General features: G+C 40.7%; 1 protein-coding gene across 5 annotated transcripts in view; it reads right to left on the minus strand.

Moving 5' to 3' along the window:
• THRAP3 (thyroid hormone receptor associated protein 3) overlaps positions 1–14,821 on the minus strand; it is a 56,237-nt gene that overhangs the window by 29,123 nt on the left and 12,293 nt on the right. Inside the window, exons 3-4 of one of the 5 annotated variants that reach the window (XM_025215861.1) lie at positions 9,564–9,652; positions 6,921–7,183 (exon numbers count right to left, since the gene is read on the minus strand). The exons of 1 other annotated variant lie outside the window; for it this stretch is intronic. The gene's annotated coding sequence lies outside the window, so the exon portion shown is untranslated. Of the gene's footprint in view, positions 1–2,108; positions 2,620–2,884; positions 3,224–6,920; positions 7,184–9,563; positions 9,653–14,821 lie in introns of those variants that run through there. 3 more of the 5 variants (XM_006033926.3, XM_025215864.1, XM_025215862.1) reach the window with 3 other exon arrangements.

Below are 14,821 nucleotides of genomic sequence, written 5' to 3' on the forward strand. Positions count from 1 at the left end.
CTCTTTCCTGCCTGTGCAGGGGGTCGGACTCGATGATCTATTGAGGTCCCTTCCGACCCTAACATCTATGAAAAAGAGCTGAGCAAACAGAAGGGAAAATAGGCTTGCTCCCACTATCAAAAGTACCAGCACACCATTTTACACACGAAAGGAACAGGGTACTATCCAAAAAAGCCCATCTGCTTTAAAGAGCTATATTCCTTCACACCACACCCCCCCCTACAGAACAAACACTCTGTTAGAAATTTATTCTATTGTTCCTGAGAACCAACAGTTGATATGTCTAATTTCTGCATTTTAGATATCACATTAGCCTGGCAACACTGGCATTTCATTATTGTAAGCCCACAAATAAAATCTACAAATGAAGAGGGAAAGGGGAAAAAGTCTGTACCTACCATTAAAATCCATAAGAATAAAATACATTTCTGCTATCCTACTTTCTTAAAACTGCTACATAAATGGTTTTCATGCTCTATAAAAGCACGAAGAGAATGTATGCAACAATCATTATTTCAATCTGGTGGATAAACCTGGGACATCTGAAGTCCCACACCCAGCTCCAGATATATCCCTGCTGTATGATATACCATACACAAGTGGCATGGGCAGCCTGTGTGTAGCACATGGAAGATCCAGGAGGGGGGCAAGGAATACAATGGTAGATAGGGCAAGGAGAAGAAAGCAGACAAGTGGATCAGGCAGGGAGTATACAGCAGAGACGCAATCACCTACCCTGGAAATCTTCAAGAGGAGACTGGACAGTCCCCTTGCTGGGGTCACCTGACCCCAGTTGTCTTTCCTGCCTAGTGCAAGGGGCTGGATCCGATGATCTTGCGCAGTCCCTTCCAGCCCCTTGCAATCTATGAATATAGGAGACCAGAGCAGCAGATTGGGTGGGATGCAGAAAGCAGAGAAGTGAGCCAGGAAGGGGAAGAGGATCATAGTGACACTCAGGGAGGGCACAAGGCTTATTTTGTGGTGCACCTGCCAAAAAGGTTGGCCCAGGATATACCGGAGTAACGATCCTGTGAGCCCGAACACTACAAACAAAACCACTCCGTAGACATTCAACTGCCTGCATGAAAGTGAAACCAGGAAGTTACTCATTCCAATTGGACCTATGGCCCCGTGGAAAAGTGGAAGAGCTGATATTTCTTCTACATGTGAAAAGCAGGGTTTTGATGCTGGAATCAGATGGAGGAAGCGTAATATTATTGATAGCTTTTCTTCTGGATGATTTTAGCTGCCATAGCATTCAAGGTTTACTTCAAAGTCCAGGCTGAAATGTCCCCAAAAGCTTGGACACACACGCAGGTTATTTCCCATAGAGTTAAGTTTCATTTTAATTTTCAAACCTATTTCAAAGCTCAGATAAGTAAACTTCAGGACAAAAATCACTGCCATCCTTCCTTAAGACCCGCCAATGAAAGCTAATGTTCTGCACTTTTCATTGTCAAAGCTCTTCACATTCACAAGGATTTAAGTCTATGTTTTCCTTCTCTCCTGGGATTTTATTTTCTGAAATGTCTACAACATATTAAAAGCAATGCTTGTCTAGCAAGATCTTATACTGAACCAACTATATATCTGACCCAATACGTTACCCAAAAAACTTTGCTTTTCTCATATTCCCTAGATGCTCGCTGCCACAACACTATGACACTTACAACAGCTTGCTTGGCTCACGCACTGGGTGTGGGGTTAAATTTCACCCCCACAGAGCTATATTTTAAAAGAACCTGAAAATAGTGGAGTAATCAATAAAACGGAGATCTTCCCACACACAGTTAAGGACAGACTTAAAGTAGACTACTATACCCCATGGCCCTGGATTAGCGCAAGGGACATGACCAGGCTAAGAACAGGAAGATGTTAGATGTTGAACTGTTGACCAATGCTAAGTGTATTCCTTTCCAAGGACAGGATCAGAGAGTGCCCTCAGATTACAAAAAGAAACTCTTAAAATTACAACACTATTTAATCACATTAAAAACAACCAACCAACCCACCCCCGCTCCCTCCCCAAAATATTTACTATCACCAGCAGTTTATTTGTGTCTGCATCATTTAGTATTTAAACCACATAAAATAAAATGGTTACTTGCCAGAAGCAATTTCCTCTCACAAACTCTGTAGTTTGCTGCTTTAGTAGCAGTAGTAGTAGGAGGAAGAGGCGGCGGCATCTGCTTGTCTCGCGAGACAAAAGAATTTACGTCCAGCAAGACAGCTCGCTGTATGTAATCCTCACTTAAAAATAAAGTGAAGCTGGAATGACCTCTTCAGGGCACAAGAGCCTGGGCAATGTATACAGAGACACTGAGCTGCCTACACACCAATATCCTCCTCTTGGCCTTGCTGGTTTAATCCGAAGGAAGGGCAGGTGCCACTATGTTCGGACCCAGCTTGGCTGCAAGAGCAACGGAGATCATCCATTTGCTGCTTTAACCTTCACCAAACAGGCAAGGAATATAAATAGAATTCGCTCCTGCAAGTGAACTAAACCCTCCTACATTTTTAAATTTTAAATCACACCCCTATTTTCAGTCAACGTTAAAATAAACAGATTCTTTCCACCTCCTCTTGCTAACGCCGCACTTGCAAGCTTTGCACAGCTCAACGGACGGTTCTATAAAGTAAAAGAGTTAGTGACTCATTTACCAAAACTGCCTCTGAATGTTATAGTACAACTACCTTAGTAGTCAAGAGTTCCCTCTCTCTACTTCTTATCAAAGCCTGGAAGAAATTCTCAGGAAGTGTTCTGAAGGAGTCTATTACTGAAGCATGAGATTCCATTAAGATTATTCTTACTCTAAATGAAAGAGCCACCTGTAAATGGAAGTGAGGCACTAGCCAGGAAAAGCAGCCTTGGCTGCTCACTTACCTTACTGTTTGGACTTCTTTATTGGGTATGGTGCAATCCACCAGAAGGAAACACACACACAGCCCCCAGGGCCTGCCTGCCACAGCTGAGTTCAGCAGTTCTGGGACGGGGCATAAACTGAAACCGTGGGTTCGGGAGAGGGACTGAAATACAAGTGTGTTGCACTGAGAGCTATGGAGGCTCCTCTGGGACTCAGCTTACAACAAAGATCACATTTCCTTCCTGCTTTCAGCTAAGCCTTCTCTGGATACTTCAAACCCCACCCCCTCCACCTTTAAAAGAACAGGACTGTTTCCCTGGGCACAGACAGAAGTGACATTTGTCCTGTGATCAGCCCCCTGACCACATTTTACAGCCGTGGCCTGACAAGTGCACAGCTGCAGTGCTTTAAAAGTGCCGGATCGCACAACAAATTAACCCTCATCTAATGACAGTTCAGATGAAGGTGCACCAAGTGTCACTAAAAAAAATGTAGAGTGCCTTCGTTAACTTCTGTCAGTCCCTGCGTGAGATCAGGGCTGGGTTCATATCCAGCCTGGGCTGGAGGAGGGGCAAGTGAATTGCAGCCCCACCTGCCTTGTGGCCCCTGCCCAGGCCACTCCTCCAGCTCAGGCTGGACAAACCCTAGGCCCAGAGCTTCCTCCCCTCCCTTCTCCCCCAGAGCTGAGGGGAGGACAGTGGGGAGAGGAGGGGTAGGGGAGAGAGGCTGCAGGCTCCAAAGTGGGAACTTGATCCCACCTCCCTCCCCAAACAGCAAAAATGTGTTGGCTGGGGGCTCATTCTAACTCATGTGAAGCACCGTGAGTAGAGCAGGGAGCTACAATGCCCCCAGTTCCAACTCAGGTCTTATTTGGCAACAGAAAAGGCTCTGACAATCCTTCATGATCTGCTACAGACAGTTAGGCCATGTTCCGTGACTTGCATGTGTACTTGGAACAACTGCCACATGGAGGGAGCAGATTTTTGAAGCTGATATTTTCAGAACTGCTCTTTTCAACGAGACCTGCTAATTTTTTCTGCAAGCCAGGCCACTGCCATGTTATCACATTTCTTAGCTCTTGAATTAAGCTTCCCAAATCATGATTTAGTCTAATGTCTACAAATAAGAGTGTGCAAACTAACACCATTCCAATGATGGCTAGTAAGCACCAGGGAGCAAAAGGAGCAGAGGCTTTGTGCTGAAATGTTTGGGAGTCTCAGTAATAAGCACATCTTGGTATTCATGTTTTAAAATAATACTTAAACATCCTACACATCTTTAAAATCTTCCTTTAACATCTGATCATGCATCATGAACTTTAGCTACCTTATATCTGATTAAATCATGATTTTTAATCACTCGTCTGGTTAAAGGCCTACAGAAAAAACCGTATGTGGACCGATTGGGAAACTTGAACCTCTTCAGCCTCCACAGGAAGAGGCTGAGAGGTGATCTCATGACTGCTTACAAACTCATCACAGGGGCCCAGCAAGAAATAGGGGATACAATATTTACCAGGCTGCCCGTTGCGGTAACTAAAAATAATGGCCACAAACTGAAAGAGAGCAAATTCAGATTAGACATCACAAAAAAATTTTTTTTACAGTGAGGGTTGCCAAAATATGGAATATGCTTCCCAGGGAGGTGGTGCTGTCCCCTTCCTTGGAGGAATTTAAAAGAAGACTGGATAGACACTGAGCTGGGGTCATCTGACCCCAGCACTCATTCCTGCCCAGGGCAAGGGGTCGGACTGGATGATCTAATAGGTCCCTTCTGATCCTAACCTCTATAAAACCATTAAACTATTGCTGATTATTGACATAAGGTGATAGATTTAGAGGCCTGTAACACTATAGTGCTGCATGAAAAGCACCCACCACCTGCTATTTATAATACAAACCACTTTGTCTTTTACAGTTAGCTGGCTAAATTCACTCATGTTGCAAAGGTTTAAACATAACTGTTGCTTCCACAGTCACATGTGCTGATGCTAAACAAAGCTATAATTTTGATTAATTATCAAAAAGAATCTAGCCAGAGCAATGGTCTGGTAAATTTGGAAGGTATTTTGGGAAGACAAAGTATCAAGCAGCAGTACAACAGCATGCTGTTATAGTAGGTGGTGTTTTTTGTCCAATGATCATGGTATGCTGCCGCCCCAACTTAGAGTAGCAGACCTGCTCAAATTAACTCCATAAATTGATGCCACAGAACTCCAGATTTAAACAGAGTCTGTTTGAACTGCCAGTTCACAAAGAAGATCAGCAGCTAAACAACAAGCATTTGGCTGAGGCTACCCTGGAGTAAGATGGAGTATGGAATCAGAATTGCATGCCCCTCTACAGAGAGCAGCTATCCTGCTCACTGAGGCAGCTTACAGCCTCTGGCACCTCGTTACTGAAAGGGTGAACCATCCTGTGTTTGCTGACAAATTAAACATTCAAATCTGGCAGTCCATCTATTTCTGTGCATCTGTAAGTTATTAGAACTCAGTAAAATATGTACAATACAATGTAAATTAACTGCATTCTGAAGAGTGAAATGTTTGCATCTTGGCCACACATCCCGTGTCACGGTTAAGGGTTCTAAACATCTGAAACCAAGAGTTCTTTTATCTAGAATCCCATATAATCTAATCTCCTCGTCATGTCTTTGCTTCCTTTGCAGGAAGGGAGCAATTCCCACCTGCTAACAAGCTTTTAGTTGCTCTGCCACCTCAATACAGAATGAATTCAGAACCTACCACAAGAGGAATTTGACCATGGTCTTATAAAGACGTAATGGCCTTTCTCTTCATTACATTAAAAAAAAAGTTGTCAAAACGTCAAAGAAATATACTCTAGTAAAAGCAGGGCTCAAATGAATGAATGCAGCACAGTCAAGTTGTGGCACTGCCTTGATGCCCTCAAAAATTCTGATGAAAGGTGCGCTCTTTCAGCTTGTGGCATGGGGAAAGTGAGAACCTCCTAAAACAAGAAGCACAATTTAAAGCCGAGTAGTCTTGTGAAAAAATGAACAGGAAAGGTCTCTTCAATGAAAGCTATACAAACCTTTCACCACTGATAAATTAACAAAGAGGCTGTGATTTTCTTGGTTTCAAATGATGTGTCACAAGAAAGGTACACCCCTGTAAATGATCACCATTTATAAATAAAGAAAAATACTGGAAACAAGTCACATTAGTTGAAGCTATTTTGAATAGTAATAGCACTTTGTCTTTTTCTAGAGCATAAACAATGGAAGTTTGCTGGGTCTGGTCACAATATTTATTTGCTCGATTTGTTCAAAATAATTTCTTGTTCTGTCCTTGTCTAGCAAAGCAACCTGGGCTAAATACTTCCTGCAAAAATGAAGAAAATAAGAAAGCTTTTTATATGCACTTACCCAAAGACCAAGGGAAAATGGAGTTCCATCATTTGTATAATCGCTCTTGTGGGCGATTCAAGAAGCAGCGATTTCAAGTAGCAGCACTTATACAAATTCTTCAAATCTATCTTTGTATCACTCAGCTCAGAACAGTCAACACAACCATACAAAAGTGACTGGCTTTCCAGGGACTGAGATGACGTTTAAATATTGAGTTCAATTACTGTATCCGATTAATCAATTTCCATATTATGATGACACTTCTGCATGTAATAATACAAAAAGAAGTGTGCACAGCTACAATACTGAACCATTTGTGTGTGCACTGAGAAGATGCATTTAAATTAAATCATGTTTACATAAGGTTATTTTACTTTTTTATTTTCTGAGGTTCCTGTCACTGTAGGAGATGCCTAAAAGTCAGCTAACGCCTGCTTTATCCCAAGTGCCCTGAATAATACTAAAGGCAGTATCTTTTTGGAAAATAGCGAGTTGTATCCAGAAACTTTCTGTAGATTCAGTTGGCAAGTTCTCCTGATGGAACAAACCATCTTTTGCTTCCGTCTTGCTAATAGTTTCTACAGAAAATAAGGTTTTCCAGAGCTGTGGAAATTTCACTTCAGTGCTCAGGGAGTGTCGTTAATTCTCAGAGTTTGGCTTCTCAAATAAGCAGTAAAGCATAAAACTTACTTTTGTCTCCATCCTGGCAGCAAAGTTCCACACATCAAGCTCAACTTCACTTCATTTGTTTACCAAAAGCACACACCAAGGATTCATCTCCACAAGAAACATGCTGAGAGAGCAGGCAAATATGAGCCGGTCATGAAACTGTGTAGAGCTGTAATATTATTTACACAGCTCCTCTTCATCTCAAAGGCTCTTGAAGTCTTTCCAAGACAATATATATTGGTTACCACACAATCACAATGCTGCTCCCTCAGAGGTGGAAGGCACTAGAGCCAAGCAGACAAACATAACACAGCCAGGTAAGTGGCAACAAGAATGAATTCTGGCCAAGAGCTAAAAGACAAAGCTTTGTTCTTAAGTAAATGCCCTGAGATCTTTAATGTCCAGCAGGTCCTAGTTTCTAAGGGTCTTGTCCAAGCAGTTAACCGAGTTGCATGCAGTTAAATCTATCACAAAAGGAAAAAAGCAAGTCAGCTCTGATGGGATTTGGCCACATGATTTCCAGAAGTTAAGTATTTTACCTAAAGGTTACTCCAATAACAGCTATGGACAGTTTCCTGCAGGTTGCCATTTCTGCACTTTATTAGAAACTGAAAACAAATTAAGGTAGCTGCCTCCTTCAAAATAAAGTTAATTCAGGAATGCAAAGCATAATACTAACCACATCTACAGATTTCAAAACCCCTTAACAACAGCTGGATGTTAATTTAAAAAAAAAAACAGAGGCAGAAAAAAAGGCATGCAATTTCCCTGTAGCAGTACAGAAAGTAAAAGGCAGATCCCAAAGCAGAACTCAGAGCCCTACCTCTCAGTGTGTATTAGAACAAGCAGCTTCGTTTCTGTCTCAAGTTCTCTATATATGCTAAAAATCATGGAGATTTACTTTACCTCCCATATCAAAGTTTCACGACAACTGGTTAAATTATTCTTCAATTTGCAAGTTGTTTTAGGCTGCAAAACCATTTGTTTGGGGTTTTTTTGCATGTTCAGTTACCAGAAAGGTTTACTGACCAATTACTGACACAGTCATTCCAAGTCAAACTGGATGTGCTGCAAAATCTTGTTTGAGTGGTGAACAATAACTTGTGCATCTGAAATTCTAATTTCCTATTAATTGGAAATGTTTTCTTCAGCACAGGAGGCTGTTTCACACCTCACAAATTAACGAGAGAATTTTATTTCCCAGCTCAAAGGGCTTCCATTTATAATTCACCATAGAATTCAAATAAAAAAAAATGGCAGCTAGAGCTTCAGTTGAGCTACTGAGCCTTACTTGGCAGAGTAAGCAGAACATTTTTGTTGCGGTATGAATGCTCCATAAGGAGGGCGGGGGTAGGGGTAATATTTTACAAGTGTTGAACCTCGCAACAGAACTCACAAGGAGCTTAAGATTCTTTTCCACAGTGACAAAAGAAAATTCCTTGTTACAGAAACCTTTAAAACCTGAGGAAGAATGCTCTACATTCAAAAGCTGGTCTAGCTTTATCTCAGCAATACAGCAGGTCTAATAAAATATATCACCCAAAACTAATCTTTGTCTCTTACTTAAAACCCCAGGAAGTTAGGACACCACTCTTCCCAACCATGCTCTCTCCTCAGTTTTTGAGAACATGGCAAAAATGTCTAGTTTCCATTTCCTGTGAAGTAGTATAATTTATTTAATGGCATACGCATGCTGTCTTTTTTGCACAAAGTCCACTGTTCATGGTAGAGCAGGCTGATATAATTACATATCAAATACCAAGTAATTTTTGTGCAACTCCCAATCTAAAAAAAAAGCTTTGTTTTTGTTTTTGTTTTGGTAGGAGTAAAGACACTTCAAAACTAATCAAGCCTTTCTGTAGTTTCGTAAGTTTTAATTAAATACGTTTGGTATTAACAGAAGACGTTCTTTAGCTTTATTTCCCATGTGGTCAAGTCTGACCTCATTTTTAAACGGTTTCCAGTAACCCAGTAAGTTTTCCACTGTCAATAGTTTACCACTGTTTTACATTCCCAATAGCTGCCAACGCTTAAGAATTTAATTATTCGGGATATGTTATTCATTTAATCTGGGGGATTTTTATTATGTTTCTCAAACAGTGACCACTTCAATTTAGTCTGAAGAAATTAAGAATTAAACATGATAACAACCATGTTCAAAATGGGAAAAATGTATTAGACTTTACACTGATCCAAGTTGTTGATACTAAAGCCAAAAAAGGCCCAAGGAAGGAGAAATGCTCCCTCTGACCCAGAAAATATCAGGGCCATAAATGAACGGAGTACTCAAACAGCATAACAAATGTTGGGGGGGGGGGGGGGGGACACGGAGCGGGGAGAAGGACTAGGTGTCTGTTCTTTCTGGGATATTTCAGAAATGTGGTGTACACTTTCTAAAGCACTAACAAAGAACAGAAAGTACAGACTCAGTCTAGGACACTGCCAAGACAATAAACTAGGCAAGTGGCAGAATTTCCCTTTGACACGATTTTAAGACAAACGTGCTCCAGAGCATTAAACGTTGCTTTGTTTGCCCAGCAGCAACCAAAAAACTGAATACAATTGACAGAGTCTGTGCTAGCACCATCATACTGGATCAACTCCCAAAAGAAATGCTTACATCAACCTTAGAGATGTGAGGTCTTGCTTTCGTTGTTAACCTACCTTGTTGGAAAACTGACTTATACCTTGTGTCCTTCCACAGTAGGCTGTCACCTTTGTAGCTTCTTCGATTCCAAAGTCAAGAAACAACTCTGCAAAAAGAAACCATGGTGAAGCATCTACATTTATATTTTCCAAACACTTTATACAAGAAAGCACAGGCATTGTTACTATAAGCACTTTCTAGGTTTAAGCCTATTTTGGGTGGTGAGTTAATTTACCTTCAACCCAAATCATGTTTTCCCTCCTTTTATTCCTAGAAGCCAGGTGCCCCTTCTAGCACCCTGCCCCAAAAGAAATGGCAAGCAAGAATAGAAAACACTCTTCTTTCCCGATCAAGATTCCTATTTCATTTTTAAACAACACTGTAAAGCGGTTTGTCTTAGGATGATGCCCAGAAGCCGTACAAGCTGAGAAATAAATCAACTACATAGTAATTGACAGTGGAAGCTAGTGGCTTTTTGGGCTATTCACACCAGAGTACCAAACAACTTAAGTAGCTGTAAAAATGCTTGTACTTAATACAGTTTGAGTCCCTACACAAAGAATTATCCTTAGGGCACTGCTGTCTGCTGCCCTATAGCCTAAACAACAGCAGATTCAATATCACTATGAGAAAGTCACTGTTTTATGCATATAAAACAATGGTAGTAGTTTTCCTGTTGCCGCTTTTCAGAGACCTACTATTTTCACTGCAAGACAAACCTAGCATTTGGGTTAAACCAGAGCAGGTAGAAAAGAGTATTATAGAAGAATTTAATGGAGACCATAAACGTGTGCATGAGGTGCCATAAAAATAAAAAATGCTTTATGCACAAAGTATTAATTCACAGGGGATAGAGGTGCTTGATTTACCCATCTCAAACTTGTCTAAGTGGTTTGGAAAGATTTTTAAAAAAACCCGAAAAACCAATGAACAGGATGCCAGCTATACTACCACCTCATCACTTCTATAGCCACACTATTCTATCCATAGAGCGGTCCAAACTCCTATAGTAGCTCTCGTTTATGTCTCAAAATACAGAGAGATTAGAAGAGACAGACGTGAGACATTAAAGCTACACCAGAGACAAACATTCAGAGGTACAAGAATTCCTTTGGGGATTGAATTTTAGATTAGGCACCAAAAATCTCAAAAGACTATAGAAGCTGACTAGAAGAACAGATCTTTGTGCATAGATATCCCTAATCATCCACCCTAATCACCCATCCTAATACATCCATCCAATTAAGACAGGAGTTTGCCTTCAGATGAATAGGTGCCAGTATGTAGAGGCAGAACTGAGCCCTAGAAACTGTCTTTATTCAAGGCTTTTGCTAGCATCTTTGAAAAAGTAACTCAACAAGGTAGATTTAGCTTTGTCTGGGGACATGGTCTGTAAAAAAATCTCATCAAATCTCACTGAATGAGTGTCTGTGTGAGTGTTATTTATCTGAGATACACACACGCACGTATATATTTATACATTTATTAAAATACCTATATTAAATTTTGATGATTTTTTGTTTGTTTGCATTTATTGTTGTTTTTTGTTTGTTTGTTTGTTTACACAGACCAGGTCCACAAACAAAGCTAATTAACCTTGGTTTTTTTTCAGCAATATCTAACCCATATCTATTTATATTGATATAACAATATAGATAGATATAGGTTAAATACTATATTTACTCAAACAGAAGATGATCCTGATTATGAGATAAATTTATACATTTGTTATAATTTTCCCAGTATAGAATCAAATCACTGGAGGTCTGCCCTGAGTTTGTCCCCTTCCAACTACTGCAGCAGGGAAAATAAATCTGGCGGTCCCAAGTTTTCCCCTGGCATCCCCTTCCCCCCTGTCCTTACTACCAAACCCTGTTCTCCTTGAGAACATGGAAGTGAAGAGCAAATTTGAAAACGAGAACCTTGAAATTAAACATGGCTGTAGCAACTTATGTACACTGCCCACACACTTAGTTTATCCAGAATTGATGCATGTTACCTTGTTTTGAAACTGCCGTATGTTTTAGCACAGGTACTCCATTAACACACCTCTGAGCAGCACTTTGGCACCTACTTATATGTAGTGCAAACTATGCATGAAATTAGACCAAAGCCAAAATCTCATGATTCACCATGTAGTTCATGGGGCTGGGCCCCTCTACAGTCAGCAGCATTTCAAGCCACGGTGACCCCACAGCTCAGCACTGCTCAATACGCATGTGTATTCCAAATGCCACCTCCCCCCCCCAAAAATCCATGTGCTAATTAGCCCACATTCATAACTGGAATTAGGTATTCTTGTGACAATCCTGGGATGCTCCAAAAATCTATATGCAAATGAGATGCAGGGCAAGCAAGCCTGACTTCACCCCATAGAGGGCATGGCCACGCTAATCATATGCACCAAGCTGAGAGATGCAGTACCAGAGGAATTCTGGGTGAACTCTATGCAGTGCTGTGGCTCACCATGACTCAAGAGTCAGCAGTGAGGGGGACTGTGCTTAATGAGCGCTACCACAACTCTTATTCAGATGGGTCGCACTAACCTATTCTTGTGATGGGTTCCCATCAGCATGTTTGCACAATGGGGGCCATGTGTTTTATAGTCATGCTCAGTGTTGGCTGTACTTGAACAACTTCAAAGTTGATTTCCATTGCTGCTTTTGACAGCAGTTTAATGATAGATGACATATTTATTGAAATTTCCTTGTATGAGGGGTTTTTTGCCCCTGTGCCAGCTAGAGGAAAAAAACTTGCCTGGTAGTCAAGTAAATATGGCAGCTTAAAAGCTAATGGTAGCAATAAACTTAAGCAAAATAGTTCTATATCTAGGAAATAATTAATATTGTATTTATAGCACATCAACATTCCAAATGCTTTACAAACAGCAATAACTTAAGCTTCAGTTGTAGCTTAGGAACTTATGCCATTTTTGCCTACGGGGAAAGTGAGGCAGAAGTGAAAGAAGTTGTTTTCCTGAAGTCAGTAAGGGAGAGCAGATCAAAACTCAATTACCAAATGCCCAGTCTTGAGCTTTAAATCACCAAAAAATGGGTGTCTCACTTTTCCAGTCTATGTTTTTCTCTGAATATTGGAGTTGGGTCTGCCATAACTAACTTAGAAATACTAGAAGATATGTAGATCTGAACTATTCATTTGTTGCCAACACCTATACATAAAAAAAAAACAAACAATTCAGCTATTAACTAATTGCTGTGCCCATGTTTTGCTTATTTCTTTAAGTTTAAGCAGATTAGAGGAACATCACCTGGAGGAGAGAGAAAAAAAAAAAAAAAAAAAAGCCAAAACCCACAAAACCCCCTCCCACAAAAACCTGCAACCTGAAAACACTACCAAGTTTCTGGCACGCTGACAGATGACTCGATATCATTTTGCCAGCTGTTCAAACCCACTGGATGCCATGAGACCGCTACTTGAACTAAAAGGTAAAAATAACACAGCGCAGCAACTATGCTTACGCCGACTCTCAAATGACCAGTGGTACCAGACTTAGCATCACTTCTGTTATTTGGTCATAAAATGGTGATGAACTTTACGGTTACGCAATCAGCAGGACAAGCAGCTCAGCCTGTGATCAAAAGAAGTTACGACTCCTAATGTTACTGAAAGTTTGTTCCTGTGTTCTGATTTCTTCCCTTATTCATCCTGCAGTTCTGTTCTTGGCTGCAGCACACAGGTGCTGGAGATAACTGAATTTGCACACAACGCTCATCTTTATATTCAGTTTTTGTGCAGGCTAAGTTTGGTGAAAGAGCTTGAACTAACTAGGGGAAACGCAACCAAACACCACTACCAAAACTTAAAACTGACCTATTTATTGAAATGCTACTACTCAGCTACTGCAGTACTGCGCAGAGCAGAAATGCCTATGGTAGGATAAAGGATGTCTTCCAAAACAAGACAGGTTCTATATTTAGGTTAGTACTTCTCAACTTGTGAGAAGCAACTCCAAACGAGTGCAAACAGTGTATAAATGAGGATGAGTAGAGCTTTATCACCATTCTAGAGCTGGAGAGCGACACAAGTGGTTTAATTTTCCAAAGCCTTCCTGACTTTTTAGGCTGTCTGGAGTAACTTCGTTTGATCCCAAGTTATACTTGCTACCTAGGTCTGTTCACACAGCTGGCAGTTAGCTATTCCACATTTTGCTCCCTTTATTATTACTGTTATGTTTTAAAACCAGTGTCATCACCAAAGAAACCCTGACACTTGTTGCCATAGGCATTTGTAGCTGTATCACACATCTACACTTCCATGACGACAGACTGACAAATTAACTCTCCTGACATAAAACCACTATTTTCCCCAGGAGTCTATTCCACAGTACACAGCTGTTCAAAGCGCATCTTACTGTTAGCCTAAGCTGGTTCTCTTGATATGTTTTATTATTGAGAGAGAGAGAGAGAGAGAGAGAGAGAGATCGGTGGGAGTCATTTCTAAACATCCGGGATTTTATGCAGAGGGATCGCATCTTCTTCTGTACGTGTAAAGTTTCTAGCACATTTTGGGCTCCAAACTACTTGACAGGAGCAATTACACAAACATGTACTGTCACCAAAGGTCCTTCCCCATCTCACTTCTGTCACTTCTGGCCTCCTCTACCTCCATTCTGCAAAAAACATTTTTCAGTGTACAGTGTTCAGTGTACAGTTTCAACTTACAACGTTTCACATTTACAACGTTTCTAAACTGACACCCTGTTTCAACTTTCTGATGTCAGTTTACAAGACTCCAGAAAAACCTGCAGCCAGAACTCCTGAGAATACTCCAGCCAAGAACCCTTCAAAAAAAATCCAACCAAGAGTCCTTTAAAATGTCCAGCAAAGTCTCCTCAAAAGTCCTTCCAAATCAATACGATTGCTATTTACAATGTGAATACATTAATGTAGCTATATTACTCATCTATAATTGACTGAGTACAAAATTCTGGGTCATTTTTAGTGAAAATAAGGTATTGGGCCTTGGTAAAAGAACAAACGCCACATTTATAACATTGTTTCCTATGGGAAAAAACAGTTCTGAGCTACAATGTTTCACCTTAAGACATGGTTTTCAGGAACCAATTGTGCTGTAAGTCTGAGGACTGCCTGTACACATTTTGTAGTTTCTAGATAGCATTAGTTGTCCCGTTTCTTTCCTACAGCCTTCTATACGGGTCTCTGAAGTGGACACAAGGAGTCCCCAGAAAGCATGGGCTACAAGCATTATGGAAGACGGCCTCTCTCTTCCTTATCTCTCTTGGTAATTCTCTTTC

Source organism: Alligator sinensis, unplaced genomic scaffold (assembly GCF_000455745.1).
Source record: "Alligator sinensis unplaced genomic scaffold, ASM45574v1 scaffold964_1, whole genome shotgun sequence".
Classification (NCBI taxonomy): Eukaryota; Metazoa; Chordata; order Crocodylia; family Alligatoridae; genus Alligator; species Alligator sinensis.